Source organism: Diadema setosum, chromosome 17 (genome assembly GCF_964275005.1).
Source record: "Diadema setosum chromosome 17, eeDiaSeto1, whole genome shotgun sequence".
In the NCBI taxonomy this organism is placed as follows: domain Eukaryota; kingdom Metazoa; phylum Echinodermata; class Echinoidea; order Diadematoida; family Diadematidae; genus Diadema; species Diadema setosum.
The window spans coordinates 8,234,398-8,248,094 of NC_092701.1; the positions used below are offsets into that span (position 1 = coordinate 8,234,398).

At 33.9% G+C, this 13,697-nt stretch overlaps 1 non-coding gene across 1 annotated transcript; it reads left to right on the forward strand.

The window, feature by feature from the left end:
• Positions 1–10,794: 10,794 nt before the first annotated feature.
• On the forward strand, positions 10,795–10,876 carry Trnas-uga (transfer RNA serine (anticodon UGA)). The gene has a single exon. It is a non-coding gene; the product is annotated as a tRNA-Ser (tRNA).
• The last annotated feature ends 2,821 nt before the right edge of the window (positions 10,877–13,697 follow it).

Genomic DNA, 13,697 nt, shown 5'->3' on the forward strand with positions numbered 1-13,697 from the left:
GTCTGTAAAACTAGACTAGTAGTTTAGATTTGTAATTTTTTTCCTACTACGAAAAAATTATTTGAATCTTAACGGTCAATTTCACTCAACAATTAAAGACCCTCTTGAGTTCAAAATTTACAGGAGGTTTCCAAAGAGTGCAGTTTTCAATACCTAAGTGTTCTCACCATTATTTATCAAAAAATTGCATCCAAAAGGGATGATATATCTCTAAGGTTTTGAAAATGTTTTTCCAAAGCCTTATCATTTATCTGAGGACTACTCCACAGTAGGGCATAGATGGTATAAGTGTTTATAGATTGAGGACTGTACCATCAATACAATTTAGGGGAAATTGGCAGGGACTCAAAAAATGGGTGTATTTATTGGATGTGCATAGAAAACGGGTCACTGGGGGAATTTAGGTAGGCCTATATCTGCTCTTTCTAAAAAAAAAAAGAGTTGTGTTTCCTCGTTAACATATAGAATTTAATGGTATAAGATGCATTTTGTGCTCTTGTGAGTTCAATTCTGCATTGAGCCCATATATATATATATATATATATATATATATATATATATATATATAGTCTACATTTTCGAGCGAATTGCTCGAAACTTTGTGTGCCGAAATAAACTGTTGGTGAATTATACAGCAGGAACTTTGTTTCAGTTTTGTTTTTTATGATATTATCACGCCAACACGTGTATGCACAACTTACCCTCTCTCTCCCTCCCTCCCTCTCTCTCTCTCTCTCTCTCTCTCTCTCTCTCTCTATATATATATATATATATATATATATATATATATATGTATATATATATATATGAAGAGTTTGTTTGCAAAAACCGATAAGTCCATTTTTGAAGATTTTGAAGTAAGATCTCTGTCATAAAGTACAAAATAATACCTTTTAAATGATATATTGGTCACTACATATAAAGGTACATTTTTGAAGTTATGCTCTAAAGAAGCAAAAAAATTCTTATTATTCTCTTTATTTTTCTTGACCTTTAATCGCAAATATCTCCATTTGGCAAATATGGACTTATCGGTTTTTGCAAACAAACTCTTCATATACACACACATTGTACATATATATTGATTCATTCACATTCATTACCATTGTAAAATCCTTATCACTAGCATCATTTGGAAATATTGGGAAGTGATACGAGAAGATGATTGTTCGAACTTTTTCACATGAAAGTTTGCAAGAATATTCTTGAATAGTTTATCCTCCAAATGGAGAGCAGAATGGAATGAATGGATGATGTGCGAATGTGTATCAAAATAAGTTATTTATATTCCAACAGTTTAGAGTCATTACTGAAATGTTTAATTCTCATAAAGATAGAATCTTATAATGGTACATCAATTGGATCGGGAAAGCGAACAGAAAGGTAACATATTATTACTGTCAGTGTATCGTTTGCTTAATTCGGTCAAAGGAAATATTTTCATTGCGGCGGATACCGTCACAAGCCTGTCAAAATGACTTTGAACTCAGCTGAAAACAAGCAAAAAATAAGAAAACAAGACAAAACAAACAACCAAAACGAATCGGGACCTCGAACTTCTACGTCACTGCGCTTCCGATGTTACCTTTATCAAAATGACTCATTTTGAGTGCGACTGTGTAGCACAATTTAATCCCGGGCCTTATACATTATCTGTATACTGTATTATAGGGAAAAGGCTGATATAGGCCTATTGATTTCGATGATACGCTTGTGTGTACTTAGAAAAATAGGAAGCACAGTATCCACATGGGTGCATAATTATATTTGTGCTTGAATATACATGTCTCTTTGGGTGGGGTGGATGAATGGGTGTGTGAGCGTGTTATGTGTGTATTTGCAAATGAAAATCGGTGCAATTGTAATGTGGAATTGTTCAGAGAGAAAGGCACTGCTAAACAGTGGGATGTGTACATGATATCCCCGTCAAAACATACACTCGGGGGAAAACCGAGCTGTCGTTTTTGGCATATGTCTGCGAACCTCTGTTGTTTTTGTCGAAAGAGGGAGTACTCTTACTTTTGCGATGAAACTGAAGATAGTATGATTATGTTCTCAAGATACATGTACATTAATGATATTGCTCACTGTTTCATGAGAACACCTCGACACGTACAATACACGATTTTGTAAGCACGGACATACGTTCATACCTACACACATTTTATTAGTACACCCACATTTATGTACATACGTGTATTATTTTTATAGAGGATGCTCTCTTTATTTGGACATATTTACGAGCGAAGTTGACATTGCATATGTAGGGCAGAATATGTAGTTCATTGGACTTTATCGTTTTCCAGTTTGTGCATGATCTCTTTCGTTTTCCGCTGGAAGAGCACAACTGTCACTATAAAGCGAAGGTATATGCTTTCTGCTCATATGTTAGAGTATGCAAGCATTTATTTTGTTGTTGTTGTGTTTTATTTTTGTTTATTTTACTCATTTATTATTGCACATTAGACCCACATCTACAGAATGACAGCTTTTAGATGTCATGATGCATCATGTATTAATGTTTCCAAATGTTATTATAAGTGGTTTCTCTTGTGCCATAATCATGAAGCAATTGTATTAACAGCTCTCGTTTCAGCTGATCCATATATGATTTTTATTGATAATGCCTCAATGATTTTGTTATCGAGAAATATACCTTTTAGCAAGAACAACAAAAACAACATCAACAACGACAACATCAGCAACCTGCCTAATGATGATGATGAATGCAAGCCTCCTTTGCGAGTTGTCGCAGCATTCAGAATGCCACAGTCTGATACGCATTTTGCAAAATTTTTAGGTCAATCCAATCCCAAGTCTATTATCTTTGCTCCAATTACGAAATATGAAATAATAGACATTGTTACTGCAATGAATGATAAACGAAGTGTTGGTTATGATATAAGTAATTTTATCATAAAGGGAATTATACTTTTTATTGCTGATCCACTTTCTCGTCTATTTCTAATAATTCCATATCACATGGTGTTTTTCCTGATTGTATGAAAATTGCTAAGGTTTTTCCTTTATTTAAAAAAGGAGACAGTTTTGATATAAGTAATTATAGACCTATTTCTTTACTTTCATCCCTATCTAAAGTTTTGGAAAAATTGATATTTACAAGAACGATTAAATTTCTTAATTATCATAATGTTTTTACGAATTCCCAATTTGGGTTTCTTCAGAAACACAGCACCATTCATGCTCTTTTAAAGTTTATTGATAACGCCGCACACACTATTGATAACCATTCTCATCTTGTTGGTATCTTCCTGGACTTCTCCAAGGCCTTCGATACCATTGATCACGAAATTTTACTTCATAAATTGTCTCATTATGGTATACGAGGGAAGGCCTTGGAGTGGTTCAGGGGTTACCTGCAAAACCGAAAACAATATGTATCTTTGAACAAGCACAGCTCTAGTCTTGAAGTCATTAAATGTGGCGTCCCTCAGGGTAGTATAGGACCTTACTTTTCATCATTTACATTAATGATTTTTGCAGATCATTGGACATACTTTCTTTTATACTTTTAGATGATTAAAATATTTTTTATCCCACCAAAATCCATTTGCCCTTGTCCATACTGTCAATTCTGAATTAAAAAGTGACTCAATGGATAAGAGACAATAAATTATCACTTGTCTTAATCTTCAGAAAACCAAGTATATGTTATTTAGTAAGTCTATAGACGTTTTACACACAGATATCATTTTTGATGACGTTCATTTAGAAGGTCTATCTCACATAAAGTTTCTCGGTATTACAGTGGACGATAAACTTTCGTTGAAGCCTCATATTATTGATATTAATAAAATAATTTCGTAATATTGGTATTATTAATAGACTTAAATCTCATATCCCGTTGTTTTCTTTGTTGACGTTGTATTTTTCATTAATATTACCTTATCTTAATTATGGAATTTTAGCATGGGGTAGTGCCCATCAAACTTTATTAGATAAACTATACAATATAGTAGATGTGTTTGTTCGCAAAAACCGATAAGTCCTATTTGCCAAATGGAGATATTTGCGATTAAAGGTCAAGAAAAATAAAGACAATTATAAGAAATTCAAAAAATGTACCTTTATAGTATTATGTAGTGACCAATATATCATTTAAAATGTATCATTTTGTACTTTATGACAGAGACGGTACTTCAAAATCTTCAAAAATGGCCTTATCGGTTTTTTGCAAACAAACTCTTCTATTGTTGCGCACTTCGTATTATTATTTGTGGCGTTTCACCACGTTCCCATGCAGATCCATTATTCGTGAAATATAAGATTTTAAAAATTAAAGATTTGTTTTTCTTTCAGCTGGGTCAGTTTATGTTTAATTATAACACAAATGCACTTCCCAGCATCTTTAATTCAATGTTTCCAAGAATGTTTTTTTTTTTCATAATTATCCCACCAGGCGATCTAATGAGTTTCATACATTTACCCCCTCTGAGAACCTTATTGGCGCAAAATATATTTATTTACACTGGCCCTAGATTCTGGAATTCTTTAAGCTGTGATATAAAAAACTCTTTATCTTTGAATTCGTTTAAGCGTAAGTTGAAACTTTTTTGTTGAATTCATACTAAGATAACTTATACTATTCATTACTTAGCTGATCTTTACAACCTAAGGGTTCATCGTCAATCATTGAATTCATCATTGTGTACTTTTTTACATTATCTTGATAAACGTTGCTCAGCTGCTCGAGCTCTGAAGCACCTCAATTCCCTCTTTCGATCCCGATGTTCAGCGTGTTGGCTTTTCCTTCCATGTTTCTTTTTCTTTCTTTCCTTTCTTTTCATTATTCTTTTGTACTTTATTACTTTCAATGGTATACCCTTCTGTCAAGTCATGTAATGTCGTGTGTTTCTCCTGTCTTGTTCTGTCCTGTTTTGTTCTGTCCTGTCTTTGTAAACAAATATATTCACATGAAGAATCATTTGAGTGGTCCACAATTTACAAGCATGCTTTTCAGTGGACCTCTCAATTCTTTCTTTTTTTTTCTCCAGACATAATTTTGTATTTTGCCGGTATGCATGTATAATTTTTTATTTGTTAACTATTATCTACAATGTAAAGTCGAATACACACCTAATGTATGTTATATCTTCTGATTCAGTCGTGTTTTGTTTGCCGAAAAGAAAGAAAGAATGAAATAAATGAAATGAAATGAAACGAAATATGACAACGGGATCATTATGTTATATTCCTTATTATTTCTTACTTTACGATGTCGGTATAGCAACAAAACTCTATCCCATCTATTATAGTTTTATCCATTATGTTTCTGAGGAGAAGAGTGGCTGTGTTAGCAGGTATATAAGTGATGCTCATGAAAAATGTTTACAAGATGAACTACAAGTAAGCTGTATTTTTGTTTAAAACCCAATGATTCTTGATTGATAAATACGCATTTCCTGTTTTAATGTGCCTTTCCTTCATGTTTTTTAATGAATGAAATGGGTGGTATAGCGTAAATCAGTTTGGTATTTGTTGTCTTGTTTTGATACGACAAACGTCATATCATAAGTTTGAAAGAACGAAATTAGCACTCCGGCATTAACTGATAATAATTAGATAATATTCAATATTATTACTCATAGCTTTATAATTCAGATATTGTTTTGTGAGACGAAATGAGACTGTGTGGCATGCACACGACGAAACAGAAAGCAGATCAGTGAAATTGCAAAGGGAATAACACAATTTATATTTAGGAAATTCGTGACCATTAACAGATACAATGTACCAGCAAATCATCTGCCAAGACAGTCTATACATGGGCAAATCAAGACCGTTGTCAGGGTAACGTGACCACATCTGCACTTACGTATAATAGTTCTCATTTGTTAGAGACAAGAAAATGTCCATGGCTCTCATTATCTTGTAAGGCGCCTCTGCCTGATGAGTCTACCTGGGGTAATAACATCTAGGATGTTCTGTTTTTACATCAGGTACGACAGGGAGAGACTGCTCTCAGACGTTTCAGAAATATGATAATCAGGTTATTTATAACCATTATAATAATGTTTTCGCTGTATGCATCCATGCTCACAATAAATCTACACCAAGCCACGTTGGCTGCATCAATATAAGAACACAATATCTCATGGCTCGTCACGTTTAGACTCGGAAACTTATTTTCTAATGAATCTTATACTTGTAGTATTGGGAATGTTGTGCAATTTCCTCGCCTCTAATCAGATTTTATTCGACCAAATTTCTCGATAAGGAGACTTGTACATAAATTACACTTACTTTTATTATACAGTCGAATCAAATGTAGAAGAAAAGACAACAAAATTATCGAAAAACAAGCAATGAGATGAATAATGATAAAATCGTAAAGCATCCGGGATTGATATTCAAATACATGTGGGTTGAGTGAATGCAGAAATATTACTAGAACAAGTTAATGAAATGTGAGGAAATTTAGACAATTCGTTCAAAAGTTCTTTTTTTTTATGATTTTATTTATTTTAATTCAATTAATTCTAATTCAATTTTTATTTACTTTAATAGAAGACTATACAACAGTTCGCACCGGCACTACAGGACAATAATGTCAAGAGGATAAAGATAAAATAATATGTTCATTTTCTAGCATAGTGAAATAGAACTTGACTCACCTCCTTCAGAAAGCAGGGAGAATTATGTTTTGAAATAGAGGGAATGTGTAATTTTTCATTTAAAAAAAATCCTCAAACTTCATTGATTCTACTGAATATTGCTGCATTCACTCGATCCTCAAATTATTTGAGTAATATCATTTTCCTTTAAGGCTGAATTCACCCGCATTGGACGCCGAAATTAGATTAGGAGGAGAATTAAAGAGAATACCAGTGTAGTTTGATGAACTAACTTAAGTAAAGGGAAGTGAAAGAGAACTACTTAAATAGACTGGTAGATAAATAGAAAAGAAGTGATGCGAGATATAGGAATTCAACAGGATATACAGTGGAAATATGACTTACAAATTTATTATCAACGATGATTATTGACGTCAAATAAAAGGAATGTTCATGAAGAAAATGTATCAGACCACATGTTGTACGCGTGTGCTTTAAATGATACCTTAGATGCCTGAGAAAGTGCTGGTGGAAAAATATTGTGCCTGAAATTGTGGCAACTTTGAAAATACATTTTCATCGTTGTTACCAGAATACATTCGATTTCTATAATGATTTGATTTGATTTGATTTGATTTGATTTGATTTGATTTGATTTAACTTATTTCTGCTGAATTCCGTTACATCAGATATGATTTTGTACAAGTCATTTATGTCAAACAGTATATCAACAAATATTTTTAGTACAAAATAAGACAAATGCGAACAGCTTAGGCAGGGAACTTAAACAGTTGCATCATGCATGATGATGTATCACTTCTGTTTCTAATGAAGTGTACAATAATGTGTTACATGCTTTCTTAATCTCATTAAAACAGACACAGTCACACAGACACACACACACACACACACGCCGCACACTGCACACACACACACACACACACACACACACACACACACACACGGAATGGACGTATTTTGTAGCCTTCCCTGTGTGCGTATATAATCATTTATATCCATGAATGAAGCTCAATCTTCTGGCGTTGGACCCGAAAGTCTACTCCGGGAATTCCCCGGGCAGGCATGATTCCTGCTCGCAGCGGTCTTTATTATGACGTTTATCTTTTCTTCTCATCAAGAGAGTTACAGGTATATAATGCTGTAGTTGCAATTTCCCTTCTAGTTTTGACATGTCGTAGAGTTAGCTTCTCATATTGCATGTATTGCTTTTCTGGCCTATAGAATAGTAATGCATAATCTAATATGCTACCATATCACACTGTTTTCTCTATGTTGATGGAATAATAATGATAATTATGATGATAACGATAGTAATAATATGGAAGATTTATATGGAGCTTAAGATGATAATGTTTCTAAGTGCTTTACAATGAAGGGAAAAAACATATTATTATAAATAGTCGGCGAGTACAAATCCACGATCACGTAATAATCTGTTTTGTTCTTGAAATATATACTGTGATATCATTCTCAACTCATAATCTGCATGTATGAATGTCAGTCACTTTGATTGGCAAAAAAAAAAAAAAAACTCTAAGAAGGCATTTTATAGCAATGATCATTCCAGGAATTACAAAAAAAAAAAAAAAAGTCAAGATAACGCTATCTCTTGGTTTCGGGTCACTAATCAGATAGTGTTATTACTTCCGCTTTTGCACTCACTTCAGGATCCCATATAATAGCAAGTGACGTATGACTGAACTAAGAATGTGTGTATGGTGTGTGTATGTATATTGTGTGTGTATATATGACTGCCACATATCTCTTTTATCTCACGTTATCATCGCTTACCATGAGCAGGCAAAGGTTAACATATGATTTTATATATCCCTGAACTGAGTTGAAAGTATGACATGAAGATTTTGCTTAACCTACCAAATGATCAACTATACTACTTTAACAAAGTGTGTGTGTGTATTTGTGTGTGTGTGCGTGTGTGTATGTGTGTGTGTGATTCAGATGCACGTTAACAATTATATCAGAGAGAATGACGTATGTTTCTATGCATGTGTATACTGTCTCCCGCATAAAATCTTGCATTGCAGATATCTTGCACGCTTAGATGAACAATGATATTGCTCTGTATCTGCACAGAAATACACCTGCAAGGCAATCGCACAAATCAATCCTTTGATTCAAAATCAAAATGTGAACTTTTAATGAGAACTAACTTTTGTCAACTTTTCGTTTGTAATCAAAGAAAATGTTGTAAAAGGTGAAAATGTGTGTGTACCCTTGGACCTATATTCTAAAAAAAAAGTTTAATGTACTTGTTTTGTTTTGTTTTGTGTAAATGTACCATATCGGTTTAAGTTTTTTTTTTTTCTGTTAGTTACTCCGTACACGTAATCACCTATCTAAAAAACAAACAAACAAACAAACAAACAAGCAAAAAACATGAGGAAGAGAAAACTTGCGTATGCACTAGCTCTGATTAATAATTTCCTCCCCTAATTTACTATGCACACAAACAGAAACCATGGAACCTTATATAGCACACCTGTGTGTTGGGAGTACATCAAGAGTATGAATTATTTTCTGGTCAAATGCATGCATGTTGTGACCACAGATGACAATTAGTTATACTCCTGCGTAAAATCGTGATGTCATCGATGATTTTGATATGTGTCCAGGAGAAGATGACACATTAATAAAACATGTTTATAATGTGTAATAATCTACATTTCAAAATAAAAATGAAACAAATAATCATAATAATATGATGTTGTTCTTTTTTTCATGTCAGCGACTTAGAGGAAATCGAGCAACATAATAGTGATGGTTAATGTGCAATTAGGATAAGTTATAAGGATAAGTTACTTTCTGTGTAGAAGAATTGTCATAGTTTCATGTGTGATCAAGTGATCAGTGCATGCCAATGGTATAAAGAAGACGACCAAGAATCATTTAAGTTTGGATGTTTGACGTGTTCACTCATTGAGCGTGCATGTTGTCAAAGTGAAAAAAAAAATCGATCAGACAATCAGATTGTATACGATATGTATTTCATTCATTTTCAGTAAAAGGAGGCATTCCCTAACTCAAGTAATAGACTTTTTATTGAAGGAAGAACTGAAATCAAATGCCTGAGGACACCCTCCTATATGATAAGAATAATAGTTTAGTTTAGTTTAGTTTAGTTTATTTCTTTATAATTATTATTAAAAACAATCACACCCGTCACACGGACAGCCGGCCTGAAAGAGGCCTATGAGTGATGAATATAGTATACATCAAACATAAAAAGTAATTCAAAATATAAATATAGGCCTATATCATGTAATAAATACAGACAATAACAATATTTTAACACAACGAGAAAGAGAATATGATGGGCTAGCCAAAACATGAAGGCGTTATTCAGTTGTGGGAATATAATGAATTGTTACGACATGTTAGAATAAGGTTGGCAAAACTGGCTAATTGACAGCACAGTGATTCTGATGACATTAAATAAAGGATTGTTGGTAAAAAGGCAAATGAGGAAAAGTAAGATCTTTTTCTCATATAGTACTGAATAATTGTGATCTGAATTCACAATATGCAGAACAAATCATAAAACAATGCAACTTCTACAATGTATCTTCTACTTCACCGGAATAACAAATTATACAAAATCTTTCATCGTACGGAACATTATCATAACGACCGGTTTCAAGGGAAATAGGGGCACAACCACTTCTGAACAATGCTAATGCTCGCCTATTAGATCTATTCTGACAATGAATAATAATTATGACAACATCCAGACAATAATTTCTTTTCATTAATGACTTTTCTCGCATATCTACGTAACAGCTTAATCTCCCAACTCCCAACTTAAATACCTTTATATCAGCCTGCCAGCTTCGTAATTTACCCACAGTTTATCTGTAATGACCCGCAATCACTTATTCACCAGTGGATAATTATCTTGATCTATCGATTATGATATCAAGCGCATGAAATCACCTAAAAGTTTCTTAACCCTGTATTCCAATCAATCTGTTACAAACACTTGCAGGAATGCAAATATTATCATTCGGTATACACGAAAGCAAAATAATGTTTATTTCATACATTTCTTCAAGTCATAACAGTGACCTATACAGCAAACTACCATTGTCGCACAGAGACGCGTCTGATTTCGCAACATGTTGGTAACCAGCGACTTTGGTGCGCCTATGAGAATGCGTGAAGTTGAGACGGGTTGTGTGGAGCTGTGATGGCCGAGCGGTTAAGGCGTTGGACTTGAAATCCAATGGGGTCTCCCCGCGCAGGTTCAAATCCTGCTCGCAGCGTTTACACGATTTTTACTCTTTTGGAAGTCACAAGCGGAACAACTGCAGCTGTATAACAATATGTGGATATAGAATCTCTCGTCCTTATAAAAGTGGTCAACAAAACTTGGCTGAAGTATTATCTTTTCAAAGCAACATATATATATTTTTTTTAATTCATTGTATCTCAGCAAGTATTTATGATGGTGCAAATTGTTTATCTTCATGGTCATTGATTAAAGTGCATGTTTTTCCCTTGTTTTGCTGTTCCAACTTATGCCATGCAGGGTGTATTATTTACTGCATATAATCACATATGCATAATCAATCGAAAAACTTTGGAGTTTCAAAGAAGAATAAACTTGCAAATTGCACGTAACCGAAACCATCCGCATTTATAACATACTATTATGCTTATTAATGCCCTTCGTCGACTGTCAAAAGGCTTTATTGCATCATGATGTATCTGTCCATGTTTACTCATCAACATGACGCTTAACAACAGTGAAAAACTGTCTTTAGTCATTGAATGTTTAAGAATGGAGAGAGGAAAGGCCAAGTCATTTTTAATGTTTTGTCAAAAGCATTGTTAACACCCGGGAAAAAAAAAAAAAAACCTCTTTGAAACGTTGAAATTCGCTACTTGACGAGTTAATAATTAAACTGAACTACCCGAATAAAAAGACCCATTGCAATCTTTTCTATGACTATTTTTAGAAAAAAAAAATAATTACCGCCTTGGATGCCTTCGCGGAAGAATGAACACTTTATCAATGGCATATTAATCAGCAGCAAATGCCAGCAGAAATTCATGGTTGTGCACGTGTATTAAGATATTAATGGACAAAGTATAATTTGTTGAAAGGCATAATAAAATGCACGTCCTCGATGTAATTCCAAAAAGATGAGAGATATAACTTCCCTTTCAACCTCTTCTATTTTTTCCTGTATATGCTGTCAACATGAGCAGTGATAAATAATTATGGTTTCAGTCCACTTACTTCATCCAATTGCTGTTTATTTTTTTATGAAGCCCTGTCTTTAAAAATCATTCAGTTACAGAAATACCTTTGTACACAAAATAACAAACAAAAAGAAACAAAATACACAGAATTATACAATACAAACAAGAGGAAATTAAACAAATTATATACAAAATTTTCTCAAAATAATCAGAAGAAAAAAAGAAACTATACGATCTCACAGTTCAGTGCAGATTTCCGTTTCTATTCATCTCGTTTTTAAACATAAGTAATGTGACAATTAAGTGGATATTCTTGTTATTCTTTTTTTCATAGTATTTTGTTGACCAGGAGTCATAGGATCTAGCTGTGATTATTAACTTTTCGATGACTATACGTTGTCGTCATTTGACATGATATAAAAGTATAGTGCTGAAATTCCGGATACATCATTCACGATCAGGACTGCGGCTCGTTAAACAATACAAGACTACCGCAGGGTATAGTTCCTGTCATAAGGAATAGGAAGAATCCCGCGTAGTCTCCTACACAGAGACACTGTTCACTCAAGAGTCATAATATCATGATTGCACCGTCTCTGTATGTGTTGCGTTCACACTTTGACTTATTGCCGCGAATGTTGTTGTTTTTTACATTGTCTGCAAAGTCACTGACCATCTTTAATGTGTTTTTCACTGATGGTATACTATCACGCAAATATCGAAGCCAGTTTACCGATGTACTCTTCCAGTTTTTAAGGAACTGAATCAGGTTGCATCCCTAAGTTTTCTTGTTCCCTGAGAAAGAAGTAGTCAGATGTTCTTACATGCATGTTGTATGCCATGTATCTCTCAACTCTTTCATCAAATTGAGAGAAAAAAAAGTCTATATTTGCCACCGCTGCACATACTCAGGCTAAAAAATCAATGATGTCTCTCAAGTTGTGTATAACCTACACAGGCCCGTAGCCAGGGGGGGTGCGTCGGGTGCGTACGCACCCCCCCAAATTCTGAAAGGTCCACTTTTTCATAATAACGGTTTTTAGCAATTCTCAAGATAACAATCCAAATAAATATAAAGACACATTATATGCTACGTAAATGTGGAAGAGTACGTTTAACAATGTTAAAAATAATTGTACGAAACCCTTTTGTTGTATGAACCATCGGATCGTCCCCATGCACACAAACACAAATGTTATGTATCAATTTGTGCGAGCTATTATTATATTGGCACTGCATGCCATGGCCCTTGGCGCGTGTGACCGGTGTTTATTTTTCCACTGGCCGCCCGAGTACGTGCGATTCGTGGATGACATTGAGGTTGACACTTGCATTTTTCACAGGAACAGAGGTAAGTGGATGAAAATCTAATAGCCTCAAGTTTACATATATGATAAAAATTAAAGAAATTTCCTCGAAATTACTATAATCGAAAACCTGAGACATTTTATATCTACGTCTCACAAAGATATAGTACATGTATATATAAGTACATGTTGGCATGATAATGCCTTGGGATAGATTATTATGTCAACTATTTTCCATTATGAATGCATGCTCCAATCAAATTGTGAAAAGGTGGTCATGAATTAGCATTTCTTACGAACGATCAGGAGAGACAAAACAAAATGAAAGGCCTGTCTTACTCCAGTTCTCTATTAGTTATACATTTTCTCATGTTGTGACAGTTCGATTGGTTCTCATTTTGAAGTGAGCCAAAACCTAAGAACATTCTCACTTATAATTTCCAAAGAGTATTATGCAGGCACGCAAACTCATTTTAGTTGTATTTCATTTAAATGTAATGGGTAAGAGGGTATGAGAGAGAATGGAAAGTGCTGAGCTATGAAGTAAAATGGTAAAGTAAAAAGTTTGTCA